General features: G+C 45.9%; 2 long non-coding RNA genes across 2 annotated transcripts in view; one reads left to right on the top strand and one right to left on the bottom strand.

Annotated features, from left to right (window-relative positions):
• LOC133059579 (uncharacterized) overlaps nt 1–17228 on the top strand; it is a 58375-nt gene that overhangs the window by 7848 nt on the left and 33299 nt on the right. The window contains exons 2-3 of the long non-coding RNA XR_009693585.1: nt 10006–10129; nt 13568–15941. This is a non-coding gene — a long non-coding RNA (uncharacterized LOC133059579). The remainder of the gene's footprint in view (nt 1–10005; nt 10130–13567; nt 15942–17228) is intronic.
• Nucleotides 9961–11037, bottom strand: LOC133059580 (uncharacterized). Its single transcript, XR_009693586.1, has 3 exons — nt 10768–11037; nt 10508–10615; nt 9961–10113 (listed from the first exon to the last, which is right to left on the bottom strand). It is a non-coding gene; the product is annotated as an uncharacterized LOC133059580 (long non-coding RNA).

Below are 17228 nucleotides of genomic sequence, written 5' to 3' on the forward strand. Positions count from 1 at the left end.
GGAAGGGTTTGGTTTCTGATGAGAGTTCATTTCCTGGCTTGCACATGTCCATCTTCTTACGGAGTCCTCACATAGTCCTTCCTTTGAGCATGTGCAGAGAAAGAAAAAGCTCTCTTACACTTGTAGTAAGGCAACCAGTCCTAGTGGATTAGGGCCTCACCCTTACGATCTCATCTAACCATAATTGTCTCCTAAGGACCCTATCTCCAAATACAGTCAAATCGGGGGTTAGGGCCTCAACATATGAATTTTGGAAGGACACAATTCTGCCCACAGCCAGCTCCCAAAGGATACATTCAGAAAGAAAGAAATTGAATATGGAAGTAAGAAATGGGGTGTGAAAACATTGGTGAGCAAAGAAACTGGTAAACATAAAGGTAAATCTAAAGAAGTATTGACTCTAAAAAGCAATACTGATGATAATGACTAATTTGGAGGGAGGTAAAAACTAGATGGAAATAACTCCATTGTCCAATAGTACCTTCCACAATGATAGTATTCCATATCTACTCAGTTCAGTATGGTAGCTATTAGCCACGTGTGGCTACTGAGCGCTTAAAATGTGGCTATGCAACCAAGAAAACGAATTTATTTAACATTACTTAGTTTAAACCTAAGTATCCACATGTGACTTGTGGTTACTGTTTTAAATAGCACAACTTTAGGTAATAGTAACATGGCAAAATTAAATGTTTTAAAGTCTTTATTCATTTGGAAGGAGAATGACATTTTGAAGGCAGTTATGTTAAAAGTTTATGTTAAAATTTTTTAGGGCTTCCCTGGTGGCTGAGCTGGTAAAGAATCCGCCTGCAATGTGGGAGACCTGGGATCAATCCCTGGGTTTGGAAGATCCCCTGGAGAAGGGAACGGCTATCCTCTCCAGTATTCTGGTCTGGAGAATCCCATGGACTGTATAGTCCCTGGGGCTGCAAAAAGTTGGACACAACTGAGCAACTTTCACATACACACAGGTTAAAAATTTAAGGACAGGGGCTTCCCTGGTAGTCCAGCAGCTAGGACTCCATGCTCCCAGGTTCAGTACCTGATAGGAGAACTAGATCCTACATGCTGTGACTAAGAAGTTCATGTGCTGCAGCTAAGACACAGTGCAGCCATATAAATAAATACATCTTTTTTAAATTTAAGGATAAAGACTAAAAAAAAATTTATCACTGCCAAAGCAATAAAGGGAAAAGAGAAATAAAACACTATTGATGCATAGAAGACAGTAAAAGAGGTGGGGAAAAAAAGAAAAGCTGAGTAAATAGCATAAGAACTATTATAAATAAGGAGTGAATTGGTTATTCTTATAATGAAATGTAGACGTTTAATCAGGAGACTGCCACGTGAAAAAATCAGGTAGCAAAAGATACGTACAGTCCGTTTTATATGAATGCTTTCCTGGCCTCTCGTTAAAGTCCTCCAAGCCTTTCTCACTTGCTCCACTACCTTCATGAGTCCTCTTGAGACGTTTAGAATTTTAAACTTGGAAGTCTTTTCTCTCTCCTGCTCTAAGCTAAGACACTCAAACCAGCTTGCAGGGGTTGCCCAGGGCGCTTTGTCAGGAAGACAAGGGAGACAGACTAGGGGCAGTGTCTGGAAATGAGAACTTTCTGGGGGGGCCCCAGAAGCAGCACAGAATTGTACATCTGCCTTGTCTTACCTTGTGGGAGCCAAGAGGGTAATGGAGAGGGACGTGACAGTTGCTGACACCTAGTGTTCATGCCCTTCCTACCCTGTGTACCCAGCTGAAGTGTGGAGCCCCCAACAGCCTCCTCACAACCAGTCTTGGCCTTCCAAAGCCAGCCCTGGTCTTTATAACAGTCCTCTCTTTTCAAAAGGAGTCAGCTGGTGCTTACAGCTGTGGGTGGTATCTTAACAGAGACAGCAGTCTGGCCCAGCAAGATATTTCTGTCAGCTGTGCTGTGCGAACCGATCTGTTCTGTTTGGTTTCCATTGCAGGGATTTTCCAACAAAGATGTTTGTGCAGATGGTATGGTGGAGGGTGACTGGCCCTGCCTTGAGCCGGCTTCCTCACTGGCCAGCCAGCCTGAAAGATCTGCTGGCCTTAAGCAATGAGCAGCGCAGGGGCCCTGTTGAGGTGGAAGCAAGTAAGTGGGGGGCCAAGTAAAGCCCCCTGCACAATGCAGTGAAACAGACACACGAGGGCAGAGCAGTGGCTCATTTGGAGGAAGCCTGTTGTTTGCTTCAAGAGGGGACAAGACAGTAGGTCTATACTTACCTCTCCCTGTTGACAGATTGGGGTGGCTGTGGTGGGTAGGAAACTCCTTGTTGGGACCTGGGCAGGTCTAGGTCAGCCAGGATGGATGAAAGCCAGGAGACCAGCTCTCTGGTTCTGTCCCTCCCTGCGCAGACTCCAGCTGGAATGAAACAGGGGTCCAGTCTAAGGGCCTCGGACATTAGGAAGCGTTACTATCTTGGACCCTCCACAGCATCATCTGTTGTACCAGGCACATCCCTAATTATCTCCAGCTGCTAAAAGAACCCAAAAGGCAGCAGCCACAACAAATTCTGCAGCAGTGGGGCTTCTCTGGGAGTCCTTTTCTCAATAACATCATCCTTCACCTACTGCCATTCCAGCCACTCTGATATAGAGGTAGAAACAGAGTGCAGGGCCTTTTGTGTTAAACTGGCCTAGGTTAAGCTAGGTTTAGCTCCACCCTGACCCTCCCGTCAGCCCCAGCACCTTCCGGGGTGTCTGCAGTGACCCCTACAGCACACGTGAGCCAAGTGCGCCAGCTCCAGCCCAGAGCCACAGTGTCAGGTGCCACCTGACTTGCTGCCATGATTGCCTCTGATACAGTAGAGAAGAGGTGCCTGGTCAGCGAAGTGGCCTGGGAATCAGCTGCTGGGCCACCAAGACCATCACAGTTCCCCCATGGCAGTCCTGGTCCAAGACACCTACACCCGGCTCCAGGAGGCAGAGCCATTCTTCAGGACAGAATGGGGTGAGGGTGACGACTAACTGCCTGACCTGACATTGGAACATTCTTGTGTGGTATTATGGTAGGTGTCTCGTGTACAAATGGTTTTAGTCTTTGTAGGCATAGATACTGCCCATATTGGGCCTTAGGGTCTCAAAGCATCCTTGGTGTCTTATTTAGGGTCATATAGTAGAGAGTAGGGGGCTTCCCAGGTGGTGCAGTGGTAAAAAAAAAAAATCCACCTGCCAATGCAGGAGACATGGGTTCAGTCCCTGGGTTGGGAAGATCCCCTGGAGAAGCAAATGGAAACCCACTCCAGTATTCTTGCCTGGGAAATCCCATGAATAGAGGAACCTGGTGGCCTATAGTCCATGGGGTCTCAAAGAATCAGACACGACTGAGCACACACTCACACAGTAGAGTAGAATATCCAGATAACTCGTAATGATCACCTCCAACTCATCCTCAGGGGGAGGTGTGTTAGTGGATATTTTCAAACTCTCTGATGGGAAGACGGCCACCTGTGATGCTCTCAGCAGATGATGCTGAATCTGTGGGAGAGACTTATGTCTTTCTGTGCTTTTGGCTTTCTCAACCTCTGCTCCATTGTTCACCTCCAACCCCCGCCTTAGCCCGGCCTCACTGAGGCCATGATCAGACCTCCAGGTAGCTGCCTTCTGTAGTTCCAGAAGGTTGAGGCTGCAGGGATAGGAGAAGCAGGGTCCCTTCCTCTCTTCCCTTCCACTGCCACCCAGCTCCACCCAGGAACTGGGACTGACTCTGATCAGCAGCCAAACTTGACCGACGCCCCAGAGAATGCTGCTGGGTCTACAGTGCGTGAGCACCGTGACAACATTTTCACACGAGAAGCCAAGTGATCCTAGAGCACCCTGATCTCAGTTGGGCTCGCTTGTGTAACAGAGAGACCAGTTGAGACCTGAAGAGATTCCAGGACCTTGGGGTCCTAGGAGATGGGGTTCCCAAGTTCAGAACTTGTCCAACTTTAGGATCCACCCAAAGCTTACCTTCACAGACCGCCTCAGCTCTCTCCCCAGAAGTTTTCTCTTGGCAGAGTGCCTGCGCAAGTGAAACATGAGCCTGGGCTGTGCTTTTACCCTCTTGATCCGAGGACTGAGTGCCACCCCTTCTCCATGGTCACTGATTCCAGCTGCCTAAGGTCCCTGGGGCCCCAGGACCAGCCTTCCTCTTGTCTCAAGCCTGAAACAGCTCAGGAGGAGGCTTGTTCCTCTTCTTTCTCACCTCCAAATTAGCAAATAAGCGCCTGTCCCATCTCAACTGTATCCCCTGAGCAAAATAAAATCTTCCTTGTCTGCCTTGTTTTCATCATTAACTTTAAAAACCACCTATTACCCCCCCCATCAACGCCCCCACCCGCATAAACCTTAAAGGAGGGGAAAAGAGGAGGGGAAAAGTTTAACAAAAACTTTTATTAAGTTACACTTTTTAACTAGTAGAGCTTTCCTCATTGTGGTGTAGTTTTCACCCTGAAGTCCTCCCCACAACCCCCACCCGCCTCCCCACCCTCACTGCACCCACAACATGTTCACCAGTGAGTTTTTTCACTTCTAGGACACTGAGGGGAGGAGAGGAAACTGAAAAGGGGCAGGACACAAGGTAAACACAGCAAAATCAAATCGTAGCTGGGTCTAGGGGTTGTCTGGCTCCACTTCGAAAGATGGGGAAACCAAGGCTCCTGTCCAGCTCTGCACGACTCCAGCCCACCATTTGCCTCTGAGAGTTGTAGCCTCAGCTAGGTGGGTGAGGGTAGGCTGGAAGGAGGACCGAGAGAGGCCAAGGAAATGTTCTCACCTTCTGAAAACTGTAAGGGTCAGGGCAGAAACCACCTCTTTCAGGAATCCCTCTGGTTAACTCAACCCAGAGAACGAACAGCCCCATCATCCAATGAGCTACTGGGCTGCAGTCCTACAATGGTCAATCACAACCGGAAAAAGGCGGGTGCTTAACAAGGCAGAAGTTCTTGTGTGGTCTAATTGATTACCCTGCACACACACACGTATTCTAATTGACTACCACACACACAACTGTACCATTCACTCTCCACCCTTCCCGTGTAACTCCTGCTCACCTCCTAGCTGGTCCTCCTGTCCCCAGCTCCCTCTCCTTCCCCCTCCAGTTCATCCCTCTTTACTCCCGAAGGGTTATCTTTGTGTAAAGGCCAAAGTGATCATGGTACCTCTCTGGGTAATTTCCATCAGTGATTCTCTTTGGCTCTTAGGAAGATGTTCAAGCTCCTTAGCTTGGAGCCTCTGCAGCCCCACACTTCCCCTCTCACCCTACCCGGCAGAACTAACTGCAGTTCTCCCAGAGGACCACACTGTGTCACCCCTGTGCCTTCTGCAAGTCCCACTTGTGTTATGTTGCTAAGTTTGTGGCAGTTTGTTACAGCATATGTGCTCTGCATGTTTGCCTGCTAAGTCACTTCAGTTGGGTCTGACTCTTTTCAACCCTGTGGACCTTAGCCTGCCAAGCTCCTCTGTCCACAGGTTTCTCCATGCAAGGACACTGGAGTGGGTTGCCATCCCTCCTGTAGGGGATCTTCCTGACCCAGGGATCAAACTCATGTCTCATGTCTCCTGCATTGGCAGGCAGGTTCTTTACCAATAGTGCCACCTGGGAGGCCTGATACAGCAACAGTAGGAAACTAATACAGATGATTATTTGAACAGAGTTGGTTAAGAGAGGGCATATTTGTGTGGGTACTGGTGTAAAGGCATATAGATAAATACTTATACCTTTATGAGTGATCAAAGTGGGGCCTAAGAAATTTAAAGTAGAACCAACAGATGAGCGTGTCGGCCACTATCAACTACTTGGGCTATAAAGCAGCCACACACCTGTAACCAGTTGTTTACAGGCTCCTTTGACAGTGAAGACAATTTGTTCCCCTATGGCTGGGGATGACCAGCGTGCATGCCCTCTCTCAGCACTTTATAAGAAGATAGAACACCTTGGAGCCTTATTAATACAAACATCAGCAACAGTACTTTCTTCTCAGGAATGGGAAAAGGGGGGTTAATGTGGAGGGAAGGAAAAGGACCTGAAGGGGAAAGTCAATGAAAAAGCAGGATGGATAGTTATCACCTCGAGTTGGCCCGGCCTGGAGTGCCAGGTTCTGGCTGTTGGCTTGATGCACTTGGAACTTCAGCAGCCTTTGTGCCTCATCCTTTGTGGTTCTTCTCTGTGCCATAGCAAGGGTGGAGGCTGTGGTCCAACTCTGGGCATTAGACCTCTCCTCAAACAACCCAGAATATTCTTTGGAAGGACTGATGCTGAAGCTCCAATACTTTGGCCACCTGATGCAAAGAGCTAAGTCATTGGAAAAGACCCTGATGCTGGAAAAGATAGAAGGCAGGAGAAGGGGACAACAGAGGATGAGATGGTTGGATGGCATCACCAGTTCAATGGACATGGCTTTGAGCAAGCTCTGGGAGATGGTGAAGGACAGCAAAACCTATTGTGCTGCAGTCCATGGGGTCACAGAGTTGGACACAGTTGAGCAACTGAACAACAACAGCAGCAATGCAGATTATGGAGCCAGCAACAACCAGTGACCACCTCACCGATACACTCTGCTTCCCAGTGGCTATACTGCTGCTGGCCTGTCAGCTGCCTGAAGGCCTGCTCCACAGTGCCCCAGACAGTCTGCTGAAACACAGCTCCTCAGGGGTGACAGGTTGGTGGTACTGGGCTGTACGCCACTGATGGAGAGGATACGTTCCACCACCCACTGGGACAAGCCCTGTGACACCCCCCTATTTCTTTCTGGACAGTGGGTAAGAGAGTGCCTGCATCTCCCCTATGGCAAAGCTGACTTGCTTCCAACACATGTGAATTATGGCTGGATCCAAGGCAGCTGACAAACACTTGGCTGACATAAAGGTCGAGACCAGCAGGACATGAAGAATCACTGAAAGGCTCTGACAGCTGTTAAGATAGTTTTCCACATAGGCCTCCAGTAGCCCCACCTCATGTTGGGATCTTTCCATGACCTCCTGTAGGTCAGGCTGCCTTTTCTGGAGGTCCTGAAAGGTGGCACAGATGGCATCTCCAGTGTCTCGAAAGGCATGCCCAGCTCTAGATGAACACTCAAGGTCAGAGGCACCAGGGAGGCCAGCCAATATGGTCTAACAGCTGCTTTCTGAGGCACAGAGAGAAGCAGTTTCAAGTGGGTGGCCTCCCTTTGAAGCTACAGGCCAGCTTTTTGCAGATAAAATAAAATGTCTCCTGAGACATCTGGAAGGCTTGCCTCCATCTGTGGGGGCTTAGTCTACACACTCAGAGGTCCTGCCAAATATGAAGCAGCGTGGGGAGCACCCTGGTCCTGAGCTCGTCTTCCAAGGTCGGGGGGACAAAGTGTCTCTATAAGCAGAGTGTGGATGACCACAGATAGAGGATGGCTTGATTCAGTTGGACCTGCATGCCCTGGGCTGGGGCAGCTACCGCTCAGCCTCCCCACTCCCAGCCAGAGCATGGCAGCCATGCAGCACTTCCCCAGCTGGATCCACAGAGCCTGCTTGGGGGGTTGTGGGTGCCACTGAGCTGAGCTGGCCAGAGTGATGTGTGGGTGTGCATGCTTTTCCTCATGATGGTCAGTGAAATGTTTCTCCCCCAGGTAAGTATGGGCACCCACCAGGAAGCTCAAGGTTGTGTTAGCTGATGAATATCAGCCCTGCCATTATGAACTGTTTAAGGGTGTGAATGTCATTACAGTTATGTAAACCACATATGGGCATCTTCTGCCCATTTTCCTACAGACTCAACAGTACAGTAGCCAGGACAAAGTGGTGGTGATTTAGTCACTAAGTCCTGTCTGACTCTGGCGATAGAATGGCCCAGAGCAAATAAAACTAGGTTCTTAGTGGGAATTTGAGATTGTTTTCTTTTCTTCACAGATGATTTCTGCTAAAGGACTTTTAATTTCTCTAGGCCTTCTGACTCTCTTCTCCAAGCTAACATATTAGTGAAATTCAATGGAAAGTCCCCTCCCATGCACTAAAATCAAAGAGTGCCTTGAAAAACCAAACTACTTCACAGATTTTACTTGTCCTGATCATGCAGTGCTCCCACAAAGAAACATATGAAGAGATAGGAATTTTTTGGGCAAAAAAGACAAGATCCTTTTCAATCTCAGATTTCTGGGTTTTAATTAAAATTTTAACTCTGGATTTTGACTTTATTATTATGAAGAAGGATCTGCTTCACAGGAGTGCAGAAGAAGGACAGAGAAGTTATTCCTTAGCATTTTCAGGATGAACAACCACTAGGAAGAATAGACTTTAACATGAGAGTTCTGACATTGCCAACTCACATGGAAAGCCCTATGAACTGCCTAGAGCTGGAACTAAGAAGCTGCAGAGGACTTCTGCTCAGGCCACTGCAGTGCCTTTCCTGATGCTTTTCCTCCTAATGAAAATCCACTTTGATAATATATGTCCTTTAGGTTACTCCTTCTCTAAGAACTAGCGTTCATCCTAGACAAAATTAGAAGTCAGAGATGATGCATTTGTATCCTAGCTCTTATAGGCTGTGTGACCTTAGAAAAGTTACCATCCCTCTCTGATTTTCAAGTGTTTCTTGTAGAACAAATAGGTTAACTCACCTAGCCCTAAAGTCCCTTGCTGCACTAACATCCTCATGCATGTCCAACTCTTTGTAACCCTATGGACTATAGCCCACCAGGCTCCTCTGTCCATGGAATTCTTCAGGTAAGAATACTGGAGTGGGTCACCATTTCCTACTCCAGGGAATCTTCCAGACCCAGGGATAGCAATGGCATCTTCTGCATTGAGGGGGATTCTTTACCCACTGAGCCACCTGGGAAGCCCGCAAACATCCTCAGGTTCTTTTTTTAAAAGACCAGATCCCACAGGATGTCAGCTGAGAAGATGGCTGAAACGCTATATCTCAGGGTTTGTCTCCAAGGTAGTTTAATAAATATAATGGAGTAAACATGAAACCAACAGTGCATTCCACAAATATTTATTGAGACTTACTATGTTCAATTGCAATAGGAACAGAGCATAAAGTGAAATAACCATCATAGGTACAGAAACCAACCAAATTTCATGTTGGTTATTGGACCAGCATCTTGGAGAAGGAATGTACAGTGGTCATCCCCTTCCAGGTAGTTGTTTATAACTGAAAAGTCTGCTTGTTATTGATGGCTGATTTTTTTACTTGGACAGGACTGAATATTCTGACACTTAAGCCTTTAATGATTACAATTATTCCTTTTATGAAGTAATTAAACATATTTCCTAAAACCCTATCTGAGGTAGAGTTTATTAGTCACTGTCTCAGAATCTTGGGGCTGACTGCAGTTTCGTTGTAATAGCATATTCCCTGCCCACCTGTCTGGAAAATTATCTCACTAAACTTTTATCATTTTTCACTTGGAAATGACAATGTAGCCAACCCCCACTGATCTAGAGGAAATGTAGGTTTCTCTTCTGCTTTCTTGGCCTTATGATTTCCTTTGATGTAAGGTAAGACCTCTTCATGACCCGTCTTCAGCAATAACTTCTAAGATCTTCACAACTCTGGGCTTCCTCCTTAGTTACTACTAACTCATTACCATCTTAGGACTTCTCACAAATCATTTAAAGTTCCTCCAAGCAGTCCTAAACTGATCTCACTGGGCTGTATGCAGAGATGGAGGTGAAGGGGAGTCACCTGCTGATTTTCTCCCATCCCATCGCTACATAAGAAACAACCGCTGCTGCTAATAAGCCACTCTCTATTAATTCGTTGGTGAAAAGAGAGGAAAATTAAGGTTCCTACTTGGCCCCGCCCCACAGCTGGGGAAAGAAAGAAATGCATGAGGAAGGTTTAAGAACTTTATGTTCCCATTCAGGTTCAAAACTTCTCTCACAGAAGCTAGTCCCCAGATCCCCTTTACTAATTGCTCAAATCGCTCCGTTCTCCCAAAAGTGTCTCTCCCCCAAGCCACCCCCCAACCCGCGCCACCCGCAGTTTTTAAAGGAAAAGGTGTTCTGTTAAACATGAAAACCTGCACTAGGTCGTTGCAGTGCAGAAGCCACCGATGAACGAAGACCGAAAGCCTCGCTTTCCCGCCTTCCTGGTTCACTTCGAGAGGGGCTTCTGTTCACCGAACTTGAGCTTCAGGCTTCAAGCAGAGGCAGGTGAGAAACGCCGTCCCCGCCCCACCAATAGCCCCCTCTTCCCCAGAGCATTGGAAGCCGGGGGTCCACAAGCTGTGCACTCGCAGCCCGCACCCACCTTGCAGCCCGCACCCACCTAGCAGTCCTGACCGCCCACCGCACCGCCCCCTCTCTCGCCCCGCCCCGCCCCCTCTGGCCCCTCGCTCCTCCTCCCGCGCCCTGACACTGTCTCCGACCCCCTCTCAGACTCTCTGCTCTCCCTCTTTACGTTCTTCTTTTCCTCCTCCTAGCTTCCTCCAGACAGAACTTAGTCACTTTTTTTAAAGTACCTTTTTTTTCCCCCCCCAATTTATGGGGAAGTTTCAAACAGGGTCGGAGGAATCCCCTTCCGCCATTTACCTAAAGTCGCCAGTCGTCGTCTTTTGCCCCATTTACTCTCCGTAAGTAGGAGGGGTCCTCTCTCCCTCCCCAGGCCAGCCGGGGGTCTCGCTGCCACCCACCGAGGGCCTGCAATTCCAGGGGTGGGAAGCCGACTGTGACGTTAAAGAAGTTAAAGAACTGCAAAACCTTTCTCAGGAGGGAACAGGTGACCTCGAGTACCTTCTCAAACCTCGGGGCTGGGGGTTGGGGCGGGGAGAAAGAATCCCTGGGCCGCTGACCTGGCTGCTATTCACTCTTGAAGTGAGGGAGTGAATTGGTTTTATTCCAGTCAGATTCTTAGCTGAAAGCCAAGGAAAGTAGGTCCTCAGAGACAGGTCCAGGGCGAGGGTGTCCCCGTCCAGGACCGTCTGACTCGGATTCTGCATTTTGTGAACTTGGCGCTCACCAAGGGAAAGCTAGAATGAAAATGAGAGAGAAAAGGGAAAGAAGAAAGTACTCCAATGAAAGAACAAACAAACAGAACCCCCAACAAAACAAAACTTACACGTTCTGGCTACCACTTCCTCTGTGCAGTCAAGGTTTTCCTGAGCAACTACAAAACAAAATTCAGAAGTAACACTCACTGGTGCAAGACGTTGGCCCCTAGGGAACCTAAGCTGTTAGAAAAATTTACACTTAAATTCCACCTGTGACAGTGAAATTGCTCAAGCTTTGTCAGCGTGCTTCTAGTTCTGTTGCATCTACAACCAGCTGTGTAGCTTCCAGAGTCCAGTGTAAACGACTGGGGGGCTGTTTGCACCTGAAACATTGAACACTCTGAGGCCAGGCTCGTGGTCCAGTGTGCTCAACCTGAAACTTCACACTTCAGACAGAACTCAACCCACAGTCTTCTAACTGAAACCACACAGCCTGTCTTAGGACTTTGTGAAGCCCAGGTTCTTTTTGTCTGGGCCAGAAGGAATTCAGCAAAGTGACAGGTAAGAAGTAGATTTATTAATAGCCTTTGTAAAGAGGTTGCAGGAAAATGGAGCTCTAGAGGATGGTCATGTCCCAGGTCTCAGGAGAGTTATGAAATAGGCTGACATGTGAGGGTCTTTAGCTTTAGGTAGGAAAGAATTCCCAATGGCAACCCACTCCAGTACTCTTGCCTGGAAAATCCCATGGACAGAGGAGCCTGGTAGGCTGCAGTCCATGGGCTCTAGGAGTCGGACACGACTGAGTGACTTTACTTTCCCTTTTCACTTGAATGCATTGGAGAAGGAAATGGCAACCCACTCCAGTATTCTTGCCTGGAGAATCCCAGGGACGGCAGAACCTGGTGGGCTGCTGTCTATAGGGTCGCACAGAGTTGACACGACCGAAGCGACAGGGCAGCAGCAGCAGGAAAGAATTCAAGAACGGAGCCATAGAAAAGTGAAAGCGGAGATACACAGTCCGTAGGCAGAATGAGGTCTGTCTCAGAAAGTGAGAATGGTCCCCAAAATATGAGGTAGTTAGTTTTTATGAGCTGGATAATTTCACAGGCTAATCAGGGGGAGGATTATTGCAACTATCTTGGGGTAAAGAAGTGGAGATTTCTAGAAATTGGGCCACCACCCACTTGGAACCTTTTATGGTCAGCCTCACAACTGTCTTGGCACCTGTGGGTGTGTCAGTTAGCATATGCTGATGAATTACAATGAGTGTATACTGAGGCTCAAAGTCTACTAAAAGTCAAATCTTGCTGCCATCTTGGGCCTAATCAGTCTATTTGGTTCTAACCAGTTTATGTTGTATCCTCAATGGCTGTGTTGTGCCCTTTAAAGGTTGTGCCCTGCCCCCTTACCCCCTGTGTCAGATCTGTCTGTGGTCTTATGTTCTTTTAATTTTTAAAAGTTAATTGCTAATACTAAAATATTAGGAGATTTGTTATAAAATCTGGATTTCCAGCTTTGGGGGAAAAAAGATTCATTCTTTTCATCAACCCTGGACCTTTATTTCATCACATTTTAGCAGAAGACAGTTATTAGATACATTAGATGCTATCCTTACCACACCAGATGCACATGTTGCTTCCTGTCCAGTCCCTGAGGGAATTTGAGTGTGGGCCTCTGCCCTAGCTCTCTGCCCCCTGGGAGCACTCCTTCCCAGAAGGCTGACCCTCATCTTCTGCACTTAGCCTACTCTCATACCTCCCAGGGACTCTTTGGAACCTTGCCCTGCCTCTCCCAAGTCTTGAGAAAATATTTTAGGAAGTCAAGTTGAAGCCATCAATTGATATAAAACCAAAGGAAACTGAAGAGACAAGGAAATGAATATGGTCATAGATGACAGTTAAAGAAATTTAACTACTTCATCAAAATAAAAGGAGTTGATAAAAGACTGTTAGAAGACCTGTGAAAGGATATGGTTATTAACATTGGTATCCTGTGCTTCATTCTATCCTGTGCCCTCTTCTAGTCCCATGACTTAATAGTTTGTTGAAAATAATAACAATTCTCTCTATTGAATATTTACCATACACAAAAGATGAACTCCCCAGGTCGGTAGGTGCCCAATATGTTACTGGAGAAAAGTGGAGAAATACCTCCAGAAAGAATGAAGAGGCTGAGCCAAAGCAAAAACAATGTCCAGTTGTGGATGTGACTGGTGATGGAAATAAAACCCAGTGCTGTAAAGAACAATGTTGCATAGCAACCTGGAATGTTAGGTCCATGAATCAAGGTAAATTGGAAGTGGTCAAACAGGAGTTGGCAAGAGTGAACATTGACCTTTTAGGAATCAGTGAACTAAAATGGATGGGAATGGGTAAATTTAATTTAGATGACCATTATATCTAGTACTGTGGGCAAGAATCCCTTAACAGAAATGGAGTAGCCCTCATAGTCAACAAAAGAGTCTGAAATGCAGTAGTTGGGGGCAATCTCAAAAATGAAAGAATGATCTCTGTTCGTTTCCAAGGCAAATCATTCACTATGACAGTAATCCAAGTCTATGCCCCAACCACTAATTCCAAAGAAGCTGAAGTTGAACAGTTCTATGAATACCTACAAGACTTTCTAGAACTAACACCCAAAAAACATGTCCTTTTCATTATAGGGAACTGGAAGCAAAAGTAGGAAGTCAAGAGATACCTGGAGTAACAGGCAAGTTTGGCCTTGGAGTACAAAATGAAGCAGGGCAAAGGGTAACAGAGTTTTGCCAAGAGAACGCACTGATGATAGCAGACACCCTCTTCCAGCAACATGAGAGATGACTACTCTACACACGGGCATCATAGATGGTCACCACCAAAATCAGACTGATTATATTCCTTATAGCCAAAGATGGAGAGGCTCTATACAGTCAGCAAAAACTAGACTGGGAGCTGACTGTGGCTCAGAGCATGATCTCTTTATTGCAAAATTCAGACTTAAATTGAAGAAAGTGGGAAAAACCTCTAGACCATTCAGGTATGACCTAAATCAAATCCCTTATGATTATACAGTGGAAGTGACAAATAGATTTAAGGGATTAGATCTGATAGAGTGCCTGAAGAACTGTGGACAGGGTCTGTAACATTGTACAGATGGCCATGATCAAAACCATCCCTAAGAAAAAAAAATGCAAAAAGGCAAAATGGTTGTCTGAGGAGGCCTTACAAATAGCTATGAAGAGAAGAGAAAAGCAAAGGAGAAAAAGAGAGATATACCCATTTGAATGCAGAGTTCCAAAGAATAGCAAGGAGAGATAAAGTATTCCTAAGTGATCAATGCAAAGAAATAGTGGAAGAGAGTAGAATGGAAAAAACTAGAGATTTCTTCAAGAAAATTAGAGCTGCCAAGGGAACATTTCTTGCGAAGATGGGCACAATAACAGACAGGGACGGTATGGACCTAACAGAAGCAGAAGAGACTAAGAAGGGGTGGCAAGAATATACAGAAGAACTATACAAAAAAGATGTTCATGACCCAGATAACCATGATGGTGTGATCACTCACCTAGAGCCAGATGAAGTGGGCTTTAGGAAGCATCACTACGAACCAAGCTGGTGGAAGTGATAGAATTCCAGCTAAGCTACTTCAAATCCTAAAAGACAATGCTGTGAAAGTGCTGCACTCAATATGCCAGCAAATTTGGAAAACTTTGCAGTGGCCACAGGACGGGAAAAGGTCAGGTTTTTATTCCAATGCCAAAGAAAGGCAATGCCAAAGAATGCTCAAACTCCTGCACAGTTGTACTCATCTCACACGCTAGCAAAGTAATTCTCAAAATTGTCCAAGCTAGGCTTCAACAGTATGTGAACTGAGAACTTCCAGATGTTCAAGCTAGATTTATAAAAGGCAGAGGACCAGAAATCAAATTGCCAACATCCACTGGATCATAGAAAAAGCAAGAGAATTCCAGAAAAACATCTACTTCTGCTTCATTGACTATGCTAAAGGCTTTGACTGTCTGGATCACAACAAACTATGGAAAATTCTTCAAGAGATGGGAATACCAGACCACCTTACCTGCCTCCTGAGAAATCTGTATGCAGATCAAGAAGCAGTTAGAATTGGACATGGAACAACAGACTGGTTCCAAATCAGGAAAGGAGTATATCAAGGCTATATATTGTCACCCTGATTATTTAACTTTTATGCAGAGTATATCATGCAAAATGCCAGGCTGGATGAAGCACAAGCTGGAATCAAGATTGCTGGGAGAAATATCAATAACCTCAGATATGCAAATGACACCACCCTATGGCAGAAAGTGAAGAGAAACTAAAGAGCCTCTTGATGAAAATGAAAGAGGAGAGTGAAAAAGCTGGCTTAAAACTCAGTATTCAAAAAACTAAGATCATGGCATCCATGGCAAATAGATAGGGAAACAATGGAAACATTGATAGCCTTTCACTGCAGATGGTGACTGCAGCCATGAAATTAAAAGATGCTTGCTCCTTGGAAGAAAAGCTATGACCAACCTAGACAGCATAGTAAAAAGCAGACAGATTACTTTACCAACAAAGGTCTGTCTAGTTAAAGCTATAGTTTTTCCAGCAGTCAGGTATGGATGTGAGTTGGACCATAAAGAAAGCCGAGCACCAAAAAGTTGATGCTTTTTAACTGTGGTGTTGAAGAAGACTCTTGAGAGGCCCTTGGGCCACAAGGAGATCTAACCAGTCAATCCTAAAGGAAATCAGTCCTGAATGGTCATTGGAAGGATTGATGCTGAAGTTGAAGCTCTAATACCTTGGCCACCTGACGTGAAGAACTGACTCATTGGAAAAGACTCTGATGTGAGGAAAGGTTGAAGGCGGGTGGAGAGAGGATGACAGAGGATGAGGTGGTTGGATGGCATCACTGGCTTGAAGAGACATGAGCTTGAGCAAGCTCCGGGAGTTGGTGATGGACAGGGAAGCCTGGTGTGCTGCAGTCCATGGGATCACAAAGAGTTGGACTTGACTGAGCGACTGAACTGAACTGAACCATACACAAGGAACAGTGAGGTTAGTACTGTTATTATCTCCATTTTATGGGTGAAGAAGCTGATGCCCAGAGAGGTCACGTTCTTTCACAGGTCACAAAGCTAGTGAACTCGTGGAGCTGGGATTTGGACTCAGGGTATAATTCCAGAGTGGGGACTCTGGTGTCTGTGCCTTGGAATGCCTTGAAGTCTGGGAATTAAGTCTGCCTTTTTGCATCTCTCCACAGAGATATAGATGCTCAGAAATTATTAAATGATAGTAAGTAAGGAAAGGAAAAAGAAGGGTGGAGAGAAAAGAAAGAAAAGAAAAATGGTGGTAAGAGGGATAAAGTTATCTTTCAGAATATGTAAAGCTGCCCTCATTCTGACTGATTACCTGGTAAATACCTACTCTTGTTTCCAGTTCTAATCTCAGTGGTTCCTCCTCTGTGAATCCTTTTCTGACTTAGATGCTAAGTGATGCAGCACTGCACCTAGTTCATGCCTTCATTGTTGCACTTTTCTTGATTACTGTAACTTTATATGCCTGTGTTGATTACAGAAAAACACAACTTGAGTTTCAAGTTGTTTTATTTGGGGAACAAAACCAAAACAACAACAAAAGTTTTATTTGGAAAACTTACTGAAGACTATAGCCTGGGAGATAGCCTCTCAGATACTCTGAGGATCTGCTTCAAAGAGATAATGGAAGAGCCAGGATAGATTGATTTTGTTGGGAGAAAAAAACCCTACAACTGAACATCAATAGATTGCTGCTAATCACACACACACACAAAAAAAACACCCAGATATCTCAAGTAAATAATTGTAGTGCTTTTCTATATATTGGAAGATGCAAGAGTCTGGGCTCATTGAAATGAACCCTTTGATATGCATCTTAACTATGTAGGGCCACTGTCCTGTTTTTTTTCCATCCTAAATCTCCCAAAGGATGTACCATCAGGGTCAGCTGTATTGGTTGATGGCTTGATGGTGGGATGGCTGACAGCATTCCTTTTCCACACATGTCTTCCACACTATGCTCTGAGCTCTTTGAAGGTAGGAGCTCTCTGGGTGCCATCTAGTGCTTAGGATGGGCGCAAAATCTATAAATCATTTAATGGCCTATTATGGGGTCTGATCACAGATTGACAAATAATACCCTTCTATCCTCTTGCTATTCAGCCACAAAGACAGAGAGAATAGGAAGGAAAAATAGGAAGAGGGATGCAAGACCAAGGAGGCTTCAAAGCTGTATATGCCACAACTTCTACAGGCAGCCTGTTTATTCATTTCACAATTATTAAGCACCTGCTGTGTGCTGGAGCTG

This window comes from Dama dama, chromosome 7 (genome assembly GCF_033118175.1).
Source record: "Dama dama isolate Ldn47 chromosome 7, ASM3311817v1, whole genome shotgun sequence".
Lineage (NCBI taxonomy): Eukaryota > Metazoa > Chordata > Mammalia > Artiodactyla > Cervidae > Dama > Dama dama.